The sequence below is a fragment of the Eptatretus burgeri genome, chromosome 15 (genome assembly GCF_056783735.1).
Source record: "Eptatretus burgeri isolate ZD-2024b chromosome 15, Ebu_testis_v1, whole genome shotgun sequence".
In the NCBI taxonomy this organism is placed as follows: domain Eukaryota; kingdom Metazoa; phylum Chordata; class Myxini; order Myxiniformes; family Myxinidae; genus Eptatretus; species Eptatretus burgeri.
The window spans coordinates 56,907,601-56,917,427 of NC_140975.1; the positions used below are offsets into that span (position 1 = coordinate 56,907,601).

The window sequence follows — 9,827 nt, forward strand, 5'->3', positions numbered from 1 at the left end:
CATATGCCTCTTCACAGTGAGATCACTCACCTCAGTTGGAGTATATATATATATATATATATATATATATATATATATATATATATATATATATATATATATATATATATATATATATATATATATATATATATATATATATATATATATATATATATATATATATATATAGACAAGGAAAATGACACTCAAGTTGTGATGAATCCTCAGTCTCATAATACGCTCATTTGTGGGTGTTACTTCAATTATCATGGGAGTCCGCTTATTGGATACAGATGCTCCTTGGGCATGGTAACCATCAGCGTGACCAGACCAATAGTAGGTGTAACCACTCACCATGATCTCGCCACTATCCAGTTTCTGAACCTCAGAGAGTGTTGCAATACTGATGTTCAAGCACTAGAGCTCGGATGACAGCAGAAACAGGTGATCACCTTCTCTTAGGGATAGGACATTCTAGGCACCCATCCAAAGAGACTGCCTCAGGTTAACCCAAGAAGACCACCGTCTGGTAGACGACACTTCTGCACCACCCCATACTCACTACCGCAATCCTACCCGGGAAGGTTACTCCGTGTTTTTCCTCCTATCATCAAAGAGTGGGGTTTCCGAAGGCTTTGCCCCAATCCCATCATTCGTTGAGCTGCCCTGCGAAGAGCAGATGCACAGGAGGTACCCCCACGGAGTGGGTTTTCAGTCTTCTTTGCGTTTTTAGTGTGTTTTGCAGAGTGAAGTATTTTTTTGGTGGCCAGAGTGGAAATCCTGCCACAAACTTCCTCGGAAACATTACCCACTGCAGGAGGACATCTGCAGACGCAGTTGCGCCTCAGATATGGATATCCTTTGGTTCACAACGAGCTCTTCTGCCCTGAGACAGGTTTTTGTTTTAGTCCTTCTAGGTGTCCATATCCATACACCCTACTCACCAGGAGGACCTGGTGGGGGGAGCCGGTTTAGTCGCCAACACTCGACCATGAACAGGTTGGTACAGGTTTTAGATGATACCTGTAGCAAGTCACAGATCTAATCTGGCCTGATCTGACAATCTGGGTTGGATGCCACTGTATCGGCCGGGCTGCAATGTACCGTCAAGCCCGGCACAGTGCAGAGCTCCTGTCCTCAAGTGATCCTACAACCAAAGCCTCCGAGTATCCGGATTACAGGCACATGTCATGATGCCCAGCCAATCTTGTTCTAAGCATGCAACACATTCTTCTAACATTTGGGCAGTGTATAGACAGCTGACATCTCTGTATCGGCCAAAAAACCCCCGGGTTACGTGCATGAAGCAAAAACATACCTACTGCTGAAAAATTCAAAACATCTCACTGCACTGTAAAGGGTGGGGTCTTGTAATACGCCTCACTTGGAGGTGGTGCTACACGATACACATTTACATAGAGAACTTTGGTCGGTCCACCTCCCACCCACACCCCCCCCCCCACAAGAACACCGGCAAAGATAAAAACAACCCTGTACATGAATTGGGGTCATGCTGATCCTATGCAGCAAGTTTGGATTTAATTAGCCCAGAACTGTAGGAGGCATGCGACAAACAAACAAACACCAGTGCGTAAACAATAGTAAGGATTGAAATTCTAATCTCGGGGTGAGACATAGTGGTGCATGCTTAGAGTACAGTGATTTAAACATTTTAGATCAAAAAAAGGTTTTTTTCTTTTAATCATTCAAAGGTAAAATCTCACCAAAGATGCACTTTAATTGTGTCAAATTCAAAATTGGGACTTCTTATTAAGTTTATCCACAAGATAAAATCAATACAAGACAAGTCAAAGGAGGGCTTGGATTTGCGCCAGACTTTCTGTGTAACTCAGATCACACCTTTAGTCATTGCTCACACAAGGAAAGTCGTCGTGCTGCTGGGGTGGGTGTATCCATATCAAGTTAATCACTATGGTTTCCAACCCCAAAGGTTCCCCAGAATTATCACAGGAAGTTACTTTCTATCTCGGGCTCCCGTGATTAACTTACCTCATCTTGGAATTTTCCTCGCACACTAAGATTGCTATCCTATTACAATTTTTTTATTGTGTTCAAAACGAGGACTGGACCTTCAGTTGTGTCCACTCGTGTTGTGAGAAAAAGACCCAAAGGTCACCTGCAAGTGGTTAGCATACAACAGGTAGCACAGAAAGAAGGGAGACACCTCTGCCTTCTGCATAGTGTGCAACATGGACGTCTTCATTGCTAAAAGTGGACAGCATAATGATGGGTTACATTGCAAGATGGCCAAGCACACAGGTCTATTCAGTCAAATGAGAACTCAGCAATCTAATTATATCACCATGGGGCAGGGAGTCACCAGACAGAATAATACAAGACCATCCAGAGGCAATGAAAATCTACTTTCTGAAGTTTGTCACTGAACACAACCTGCCTTTCCTTTCTGCAGACCACTTCTCTTGGCTGGAAAAAAGTAATGTTTCTAGATAACGAGCAAGATCATTTTTGAGCAAGATCAATAATTATTGGAAAACCAAAGGTTCAATGAAAAGCTTGTCATTGGCACTGCAACCCATGTTTTTCTTTCAGAGCTGGAAGGTGGAGTGGTAAGAACAGCTATTGGGAAGAGTTTCTTTGAGAGTGCACCTGTTCTACGAGACCACCACCGTTTCTAGGATGTTGACGAAGGTTCCTCACAAGGAGGACAGGACACCGAGTGAGTGGCTATTCTGTGACTCTTAAAAGCATGCTCGCTGATCCTCTGAAGCTCCTTTGCAAGCGGTTTATGATTGAGAGTGCAGATGGGATTAATGCAACAGTTGCAGAGTACTTCACCTTCTGTGTCACTCCCAATCATTATCTGTCATAACTATGACCCAACTTCTGAAGCTGCCATTAACTGTTTCTGGTCACGTCAGAGCATACATTAGTGGGTGATCTCTCCTCTCAAACCGACCCAAAGCTATCATACCTCACCAAGATCCTTCTCTAGTGCTCTCACTCACGTCCTGCCCCAGAGTGCCAACTTAGCATATTGGGGGAAGAAGGAAACCATGCGACACTCTCTTATACCCATCCACAACAAGTGACCTTATCACTGTCAGGATGGACTACGATAAACCCTGCTAAGCCACACAAGCACAGAGATGATTGTGAAACTCCAGCAAAGTTCAACTAATCAGTGCAGCCTCAAATGGCATAGTCAATAACCTGCAGAACATAAGAAACAGGAATTCGCTTTGAAGGGACGTCATTCAAAAAGCATGCATACTTTACACATGATGGCATTGTACAGAAATACAAAGACGTCACTGTCGGATGTAGTACTTAGAAAAAGCTTAAATCCTTTGTTGTTGTTTTTTTAACCAATACACAGTTCAACTGGATTCTGGGAAATACCTCATAATTCAGGAAGATTTATCCATATATATATATATATATATATATATATATATATATATATATATATATATATATATATATATATGTCTTTGTCAGGGCTATGCATGTATGAATCACCCACAGGTACAGACAGCAAGGCTGTTCAGCCGTCTCAGTTGTGGTATCTTGAGCTGACGTAATTGTACACCACAACAAAAGAAAAGCCGACTCACTGGGGTACTGGCTTGAAGTGGTGACACCATTATGGTAGAGCAATTGTATTTTTGTACTTTCCAACGATTATTCACCTTTGCGGAAGGTGAGGCCATGTGTGGTTATAATAGTGCACACCCTGAGCACTTTTACAACAGGCCGATGACCACGTCATATTTGGGTCATGCTGCCCCAAAGGTGGGGTATTAAAAACGGATTCGATTCCACTGTTTCATCCATGAAGATCTTTCCCAATGCTAATGCACTGAATAGATTTGAAATAAATAAACTATTGTACGTTACATGACATCAGCTGACAAGTTTTCTTCTTCCACAATTGCGTTGTTTATGAATGTAGATTTTTTTTAAAAAAATTTTAGTGAATGGGGGGGTGAACGTCGTAGGGTGAGGAATGAGCAAACACTGACTTCACATTCACCTTATGACGAGATCCTCTCATGAACATCACAATCACAATCACGTATCCAATCACTGATCCATACCGAAGCAACCGACCATTCCTGCCAATATTCATGTACTAGGTACCTATCAAACTTAAATTTAAACTTATCTACTCTTTCTGCTGCCACTACCTTTCTTGGGAGACCATTCCATAAATGACCTACTCTCTGAGTGAAACACCCTTGCCAATTATTATATTATTACTGTCCAAACACACTTCTTTTTAACTCTCAGGCTATGGCTCCTGGTCCGATCAGTGTCTCTACCTTTCATTATCTGAAACATCTCAATCATATCCCCTCATAACATCCTCCTTTTTAGCCTGTGTCCACAAAGCGAAAAGCAGGGTAAAGTGATCGGTGCCATGCGTACGTGTCTGCATTTTGTTATTTCCTTTTCTCTCGAACTGCTTGTCGAATTGACACAAAATTTTCACCATGGGTGTGACTACTCATGTATAATGGTTTAACCCTAGAACACCAAGGTGTGTCATGAGTAACGTTGTGAGTAACATTATCCGTAACGTGGAGAATGACAAACCCGAAAAGGGAAAAATTTAAAAATTAAAGTTTCCAATTCCTACTTAAGTAAAAAAAAATTATATTACTATGTAAATAATGATTGAAGGTGCATTCCAAGATAATTTATAGGCATTATCAATATCTTAGCTGCACTAAGATATCCACGTCTCACACTCGTCTTCAACATCTCGTATTATTTTCAGGTTCTGGTCTCTGCACAAGTTGTTACGTGAAGGAATATATCACTGCCTGAAAAAATAAAGAAATCACAAATTGTAAACACAGTATATAAAGTGCGTCACTATATTCCATGATCTGGGCATCTTATACCCAACATTAGTGTATAAAGGGGTATGTTTATACACTAATGTGGGGTATAAGATGCCCAGACCATGTTATATAACAAAAAAACCAGGAAAGAGAGCAGAGTGACTTACTCTCACTCAGTGATGTCTGCCCATGCACTGAAGGTATATATACAGTCCCAAGCTCTGACTCACGGGGTAACTGAGTGATTCCTAAAAAATTACCAAAACTTTACGAAGGCCTGGTAGGTTGTAAAACGTTCAGACTGGCCAAGAAAAGACCTTGCACAACAAAGGATGCCCAGTAGGTGGCTGGCTTTGGAGGCCATCTTGGAAATATGGTTTGCCCAAGAAAGATCATGACTGAGGCCCAAAGGTTTGAGTGATTTAACCTCTTCAGGTGTTTAGTTTTGGAAGTAGATGGGAGGGTTTGCCAGATAATCCTTTTGGCGAGAGAGTGTGGGATTTGTCAGGGTTGAAAGACAATCCAAGTGTTGCACCTATACTATCATTTGCTGAAAGGGAAGAAGTTGCTGCCTGCCTGCCTGAAGGATTAAAAATGATACAGTAGAGGGTGGAATCATCAGCAAAGAGATGGACAGAATTTTACAGGGAATCAAAAAGATCATTTATGAAGATGAGGAACAAGAATGGGCCCAAGACACTGCCTTGGGGAACTCCAGACTTGACAGGGGGAGGAGATGAGAGGATTCAGTAAAGTGATATGCTGAATGCAGGAGTGTAAGAAGTCAGTGATCCATGAGAGGAGTTAGCCTTGGATGCCGTAAGCAGAGAGTTTGGAGATTAAGGTGGGGAGTCAGACTGTATCAAATGCTCGAGAAATGTCCAGAGAGACAGCCCTGATCTCCTGTCTGAGATTAAGGGCTTCCATCCCATTGTTGGGAGAGTAGAATATTCAAGGTAGATTGGCCAGCTTTGATACAGAACCCATGATCTGAGATCAGGCCATTGGAGAAAAGGAAAGATTTGTTGTCAACTGCATTGATAGATTCCATGACCTTCCTTTTCATTAGAAGCAAGCTAATAGGCCTGTGTTCAAAAGGATCTGTTTTTGCACCACGTTTGTGCATTGCAGTGATGTTGGTTAACTTTCCGACAAGAAAACTGAACCAGATAGAATGATCAAATGAACAGAGCAGAAAGAGGATGAGCAAGAGCAGCAGAGCAGGTATTTGGGATGTGCCCTGATGCCATTTTTATATACATAGTCGAGGCTCGTGGAAGAGCTGGTACACTGAACGGGTTCAGGACATAGATAAAAACAGGACGCAAAGAAATAGTGAAGACACATGCAAAGGGAGCGGTAAAGAGAGGAGGAAAACACTAATCACAGAGTTGAAGGCCAAGATAGAGGGAGACTTGGACAAACAATGGTTGTGGGGCAGAATGGGGGGCAGGAGAGGATGCATGGGGTGGACAATATGGATACAGAAGGAAACTTCAAGGAGAGAAAACTGAAAATTTGGAAGGAGGAGGGATTGGGGTGAGTTAACGAGGGTATAAAAGATCATCGTTTTGGATTGGAGATGATTTGAGATGGTGGTGAACAGTTGTCTTGAAGACCAGGAGGGAAGTATGAGATTGAAGAGGATGTGTAAGTTAGTTCCACAGTCAGGGAAAAATAGGAACAAATGAGTGGAGGTGAGAAGAGATCCTGGATTTAGGTAGTTTCAACAGAAAGGGGTTGATGGTGGACCATGTGAGCCCTGCAGACACCTGGGAAGAGGTGTGGGGGGGGGAGGGGAACAAAGCATGGAAAGAGCAGAGGGTGCAAGACCAGAAAGGAGAGGGTAGAAAACAGAGAGACCACCAACACTGACCTTTCTGTGATGGTGAAGTGATAGGCCCATAGAATCAGTTTCATTGCGGGTTATTGTAATAATATTAAAGGGCTTGGTTTCCATGGCATCAAGTTCAGCAAGATGTGAAGCAGGGGAGCCACCCCAGAGGAGAGAGCAGTAGTCTGTCAAGCTGAGAATGAAGGCCTTGTAGGTGGATAGGAGTTTAGGTGTGCCAAGGAAAGACTTTATACAATGGAGGATGCCCAGTCAGCAGCTGGTTTTTGGAGGCCAACTTTGAAATGTGGTTTTCCCAAGAAAGATCATGGCTGACAGTAAGACCGAAGTTTGAATGACTGAACATTCTCGAAACAGGCCTTCTGGGTCTGTCGCAGAATCGGAGTCGTGGATTGCCAGAAACCTCACAAATTCAGAAAGTTATCGGAACATTCAGAAAACATGATACAAATTATTTTGACATCAATATATGTATATTTTGTTTTTTAATATATACAAAAACATAGATGATTAGTCATAAAATTGATTTTATATATATATATATATATATATATATATATATATATATATATATATATATATATATATAATACACACACACACACACACACACACATACATAATATATTAGCAGGTGTGCTTACACATTGTGCAAGCATACGAACCGTGTTTCCCCATTGTCTCGGGTCTCTCACCTGCATTCCATTTTTCATTTATATATTTTCATTTTTTTATATATTTTCATTTACGGTTGCTTTCTGATGGTTCTGTGATTTTTCCTGGTGTATCGGCTTCTATGTCCGTCGGCACACAAAATTACCGTGCTCCACCATTGTCTCGGGTCACTCACCTGCATTTTTTTCATTGCTTTTTCATTTATTTGTATTTTCATTTATGGATGTTCGACGATTCTGTGATATTTTTTCCAGTGTACTGGCTTTGATGTCCATCAGCACGCAAAATTTCAGCTTTCTACCTCACTTGGAAGGCACCGATCTGTAATATCAGTCAGTCAGATATATATATATATATATATATATATATATATATATATATATATATATATATATATATATATATATATATATATATATATATATATATACATATATATAGAAAATATATTGTGGTTCTTGGAACCGCATGCATCCAACATAGAGTGGTCCCATGACAGTTATTCCATTAATATACGTGCAGATAGTCCCTTCCCTTTTGTCTCGCGGGACAACAGGGGCGTGCGTTCCGAGGATCTCATAGTTAGGTTTGTTTACATCGTTTCTTCTTCATTTCATTTCTAACTTCATTCCTACTCTTCTTTTCTGATTATTCCTGAGGTAAATCAGAGCCACGTGCACCCTTCGCTGTGAGATGAGACCTCAGCAAAGGCCAAGCAGGCTTTACGCTGGACACCCCTCTGTAAGAAACACACTCAACACAACACCCACGCTGCACAGAACACGTACCAAGGAGACGAAAGAAACAGCACCTTAGAAAGGGGCGCTCGCACACCACATGAGCATCGCCAGCACAGAGCTCCCATCCTCAAGCGATCCCTCAACCCAACTTTTGCGGCGAGTTATACAATATGCTCGGCAGCTCGAGAAGATCGACTCGCGCTTCCGATGATCTGGGGGGAGATTACTGGTTGCATTGAAAAGTCATACGAATGAATATATCTTAAGAGGCTGTACGGATAGTGTTTTGTACAACACAGAAGCAAATGACCCAATATCGGCAAAGGCATGGCTAGTAGCTTGGTGCCAATAGCTACATTGTCAATAGTCAATGGTGCCAATGGCCAATATTAGCAGTGAAATGAAGAATTGTAGAGCCAAAATACTTTTGTCAATTTCAACATATTTTTAGAGAAAATTGTGAGTTATTTGAAAAAAGTGCAAGGGTGCAAAATTTTTCGCCACGACTATATATATGCATGTCTGTATATATGTGTATATATATATATATATATATATATATATATATATATATATATATATATATATATATATATATATATATATATATATATATATATATAGTACAAGTATGTTCCAGAAGAGCTTCTGGATAGTGATTCAGCTTACTTATTAGCAATCCTGCAGCGGTGCAATATATGTCTTGATATACTTGAAAAATAATAAATGAAATGAAAAGGACCAATGATGTGTGACTTCCTGAGAACGCAGCAGACATTGATTTTTGTTTTTGTCTTTCTTGTTACCACACTTCCTTTGGCTTTTCTGGCCCACCCACCCTCCAACCTCAATTCCCCCCCTAATGTGACAATTGTGGTGCTTGGATTTGAATGTTTTTGTTGCTTCGTATGCCTGTGGCTGATGGTTGCATCATTTTCTGGAAGTGCAGCTGTGCTGCTGATGCAGTGCCGCTGTTACCAGTAAACTGTTACTTATTTTGCCAACCTCAGAAGGATGACAGGCTGAGTCAATCCACCTGGTGTTATTTCAAGTGCACGACAGGGGCTCAAACTCTCAAGACCCTAAGATCTTAAGCCATCCACCTTAACCGTTAAACCAACACCAAGCTTGTTGTATTTGAATGTTGCCTCCTCAGAAAATGATAACTTGTCATGAAACCTCGAGGAATTGTACATTTCACTACAACAACAAAACATTGACATTAACAAAACTTTATGAATTGTGATTTCATACACCATGTACAGTTTGTTTATATCATGTGTACATCCAATGTAATGAAGATTTAAAGTTGCACAAGGACTTTATTAAAAAAATGAAACCTCGTTGTACCTTTTTTTCAGCACGTCTTGGATTATTGTATGTCAGTCATAACTTTTTGAACGCCCCTCATATGAATGCAGTTGTACAAAAGTTTAAATTCTCAAAAGGTGATGAGTCATCTTATGCTGGCTGATCGACCTTTACTTGTGTTAATTTATAAATACTGAAAGTACCATAGCAAATTTTGCAAAATGTAGGCCGGTCATTATGGAGAACAATCATTCCATTCTTTATTTAGTTAAAAAAAGATCTATTGAAGGCCTTTTCAACAAACAACAGAATTGTGATGATAGGTGGGGTTAGCAAAGAGCAGACAAAGTTGGAAAAGGGCGTTGAGGCTTGGGGGGGGTTGGGGACTTGTGGTGGGAAGGGGATTTGAAGATGGGGTAGGGATGGGGTTTGAAGACT

The 9,827-nt window shown here is 40.8% G+C and overlaps 1 long non-coding RNA gene across 3 annotated transcripts in view; it reads left to right on the plus strand.

Moving 5' to 3' along the window:
* LOC147012242 (uncharacterized) overlaps positions 1-9,408 on the plus strand; it is an 81,878-nt gene extending 72,470 nt beyond the window's left edge. For 2 of the 3 annotated variants that reach the window (XR_015051526.1, XR_015051528.1), the window contains exon 3: positions 9,028-9,408. This is a non-coding gene — a long non-coding RNA (uncharacterized LOC147012242). The remainder of the gene's footprint in view (positions 1-9,027) is intronic. The other variant, XR_015051527.1, reaches the window with a different exon arrangement.
* Positions 9,409-9,827: the final 419 nt, after the last annotated feature.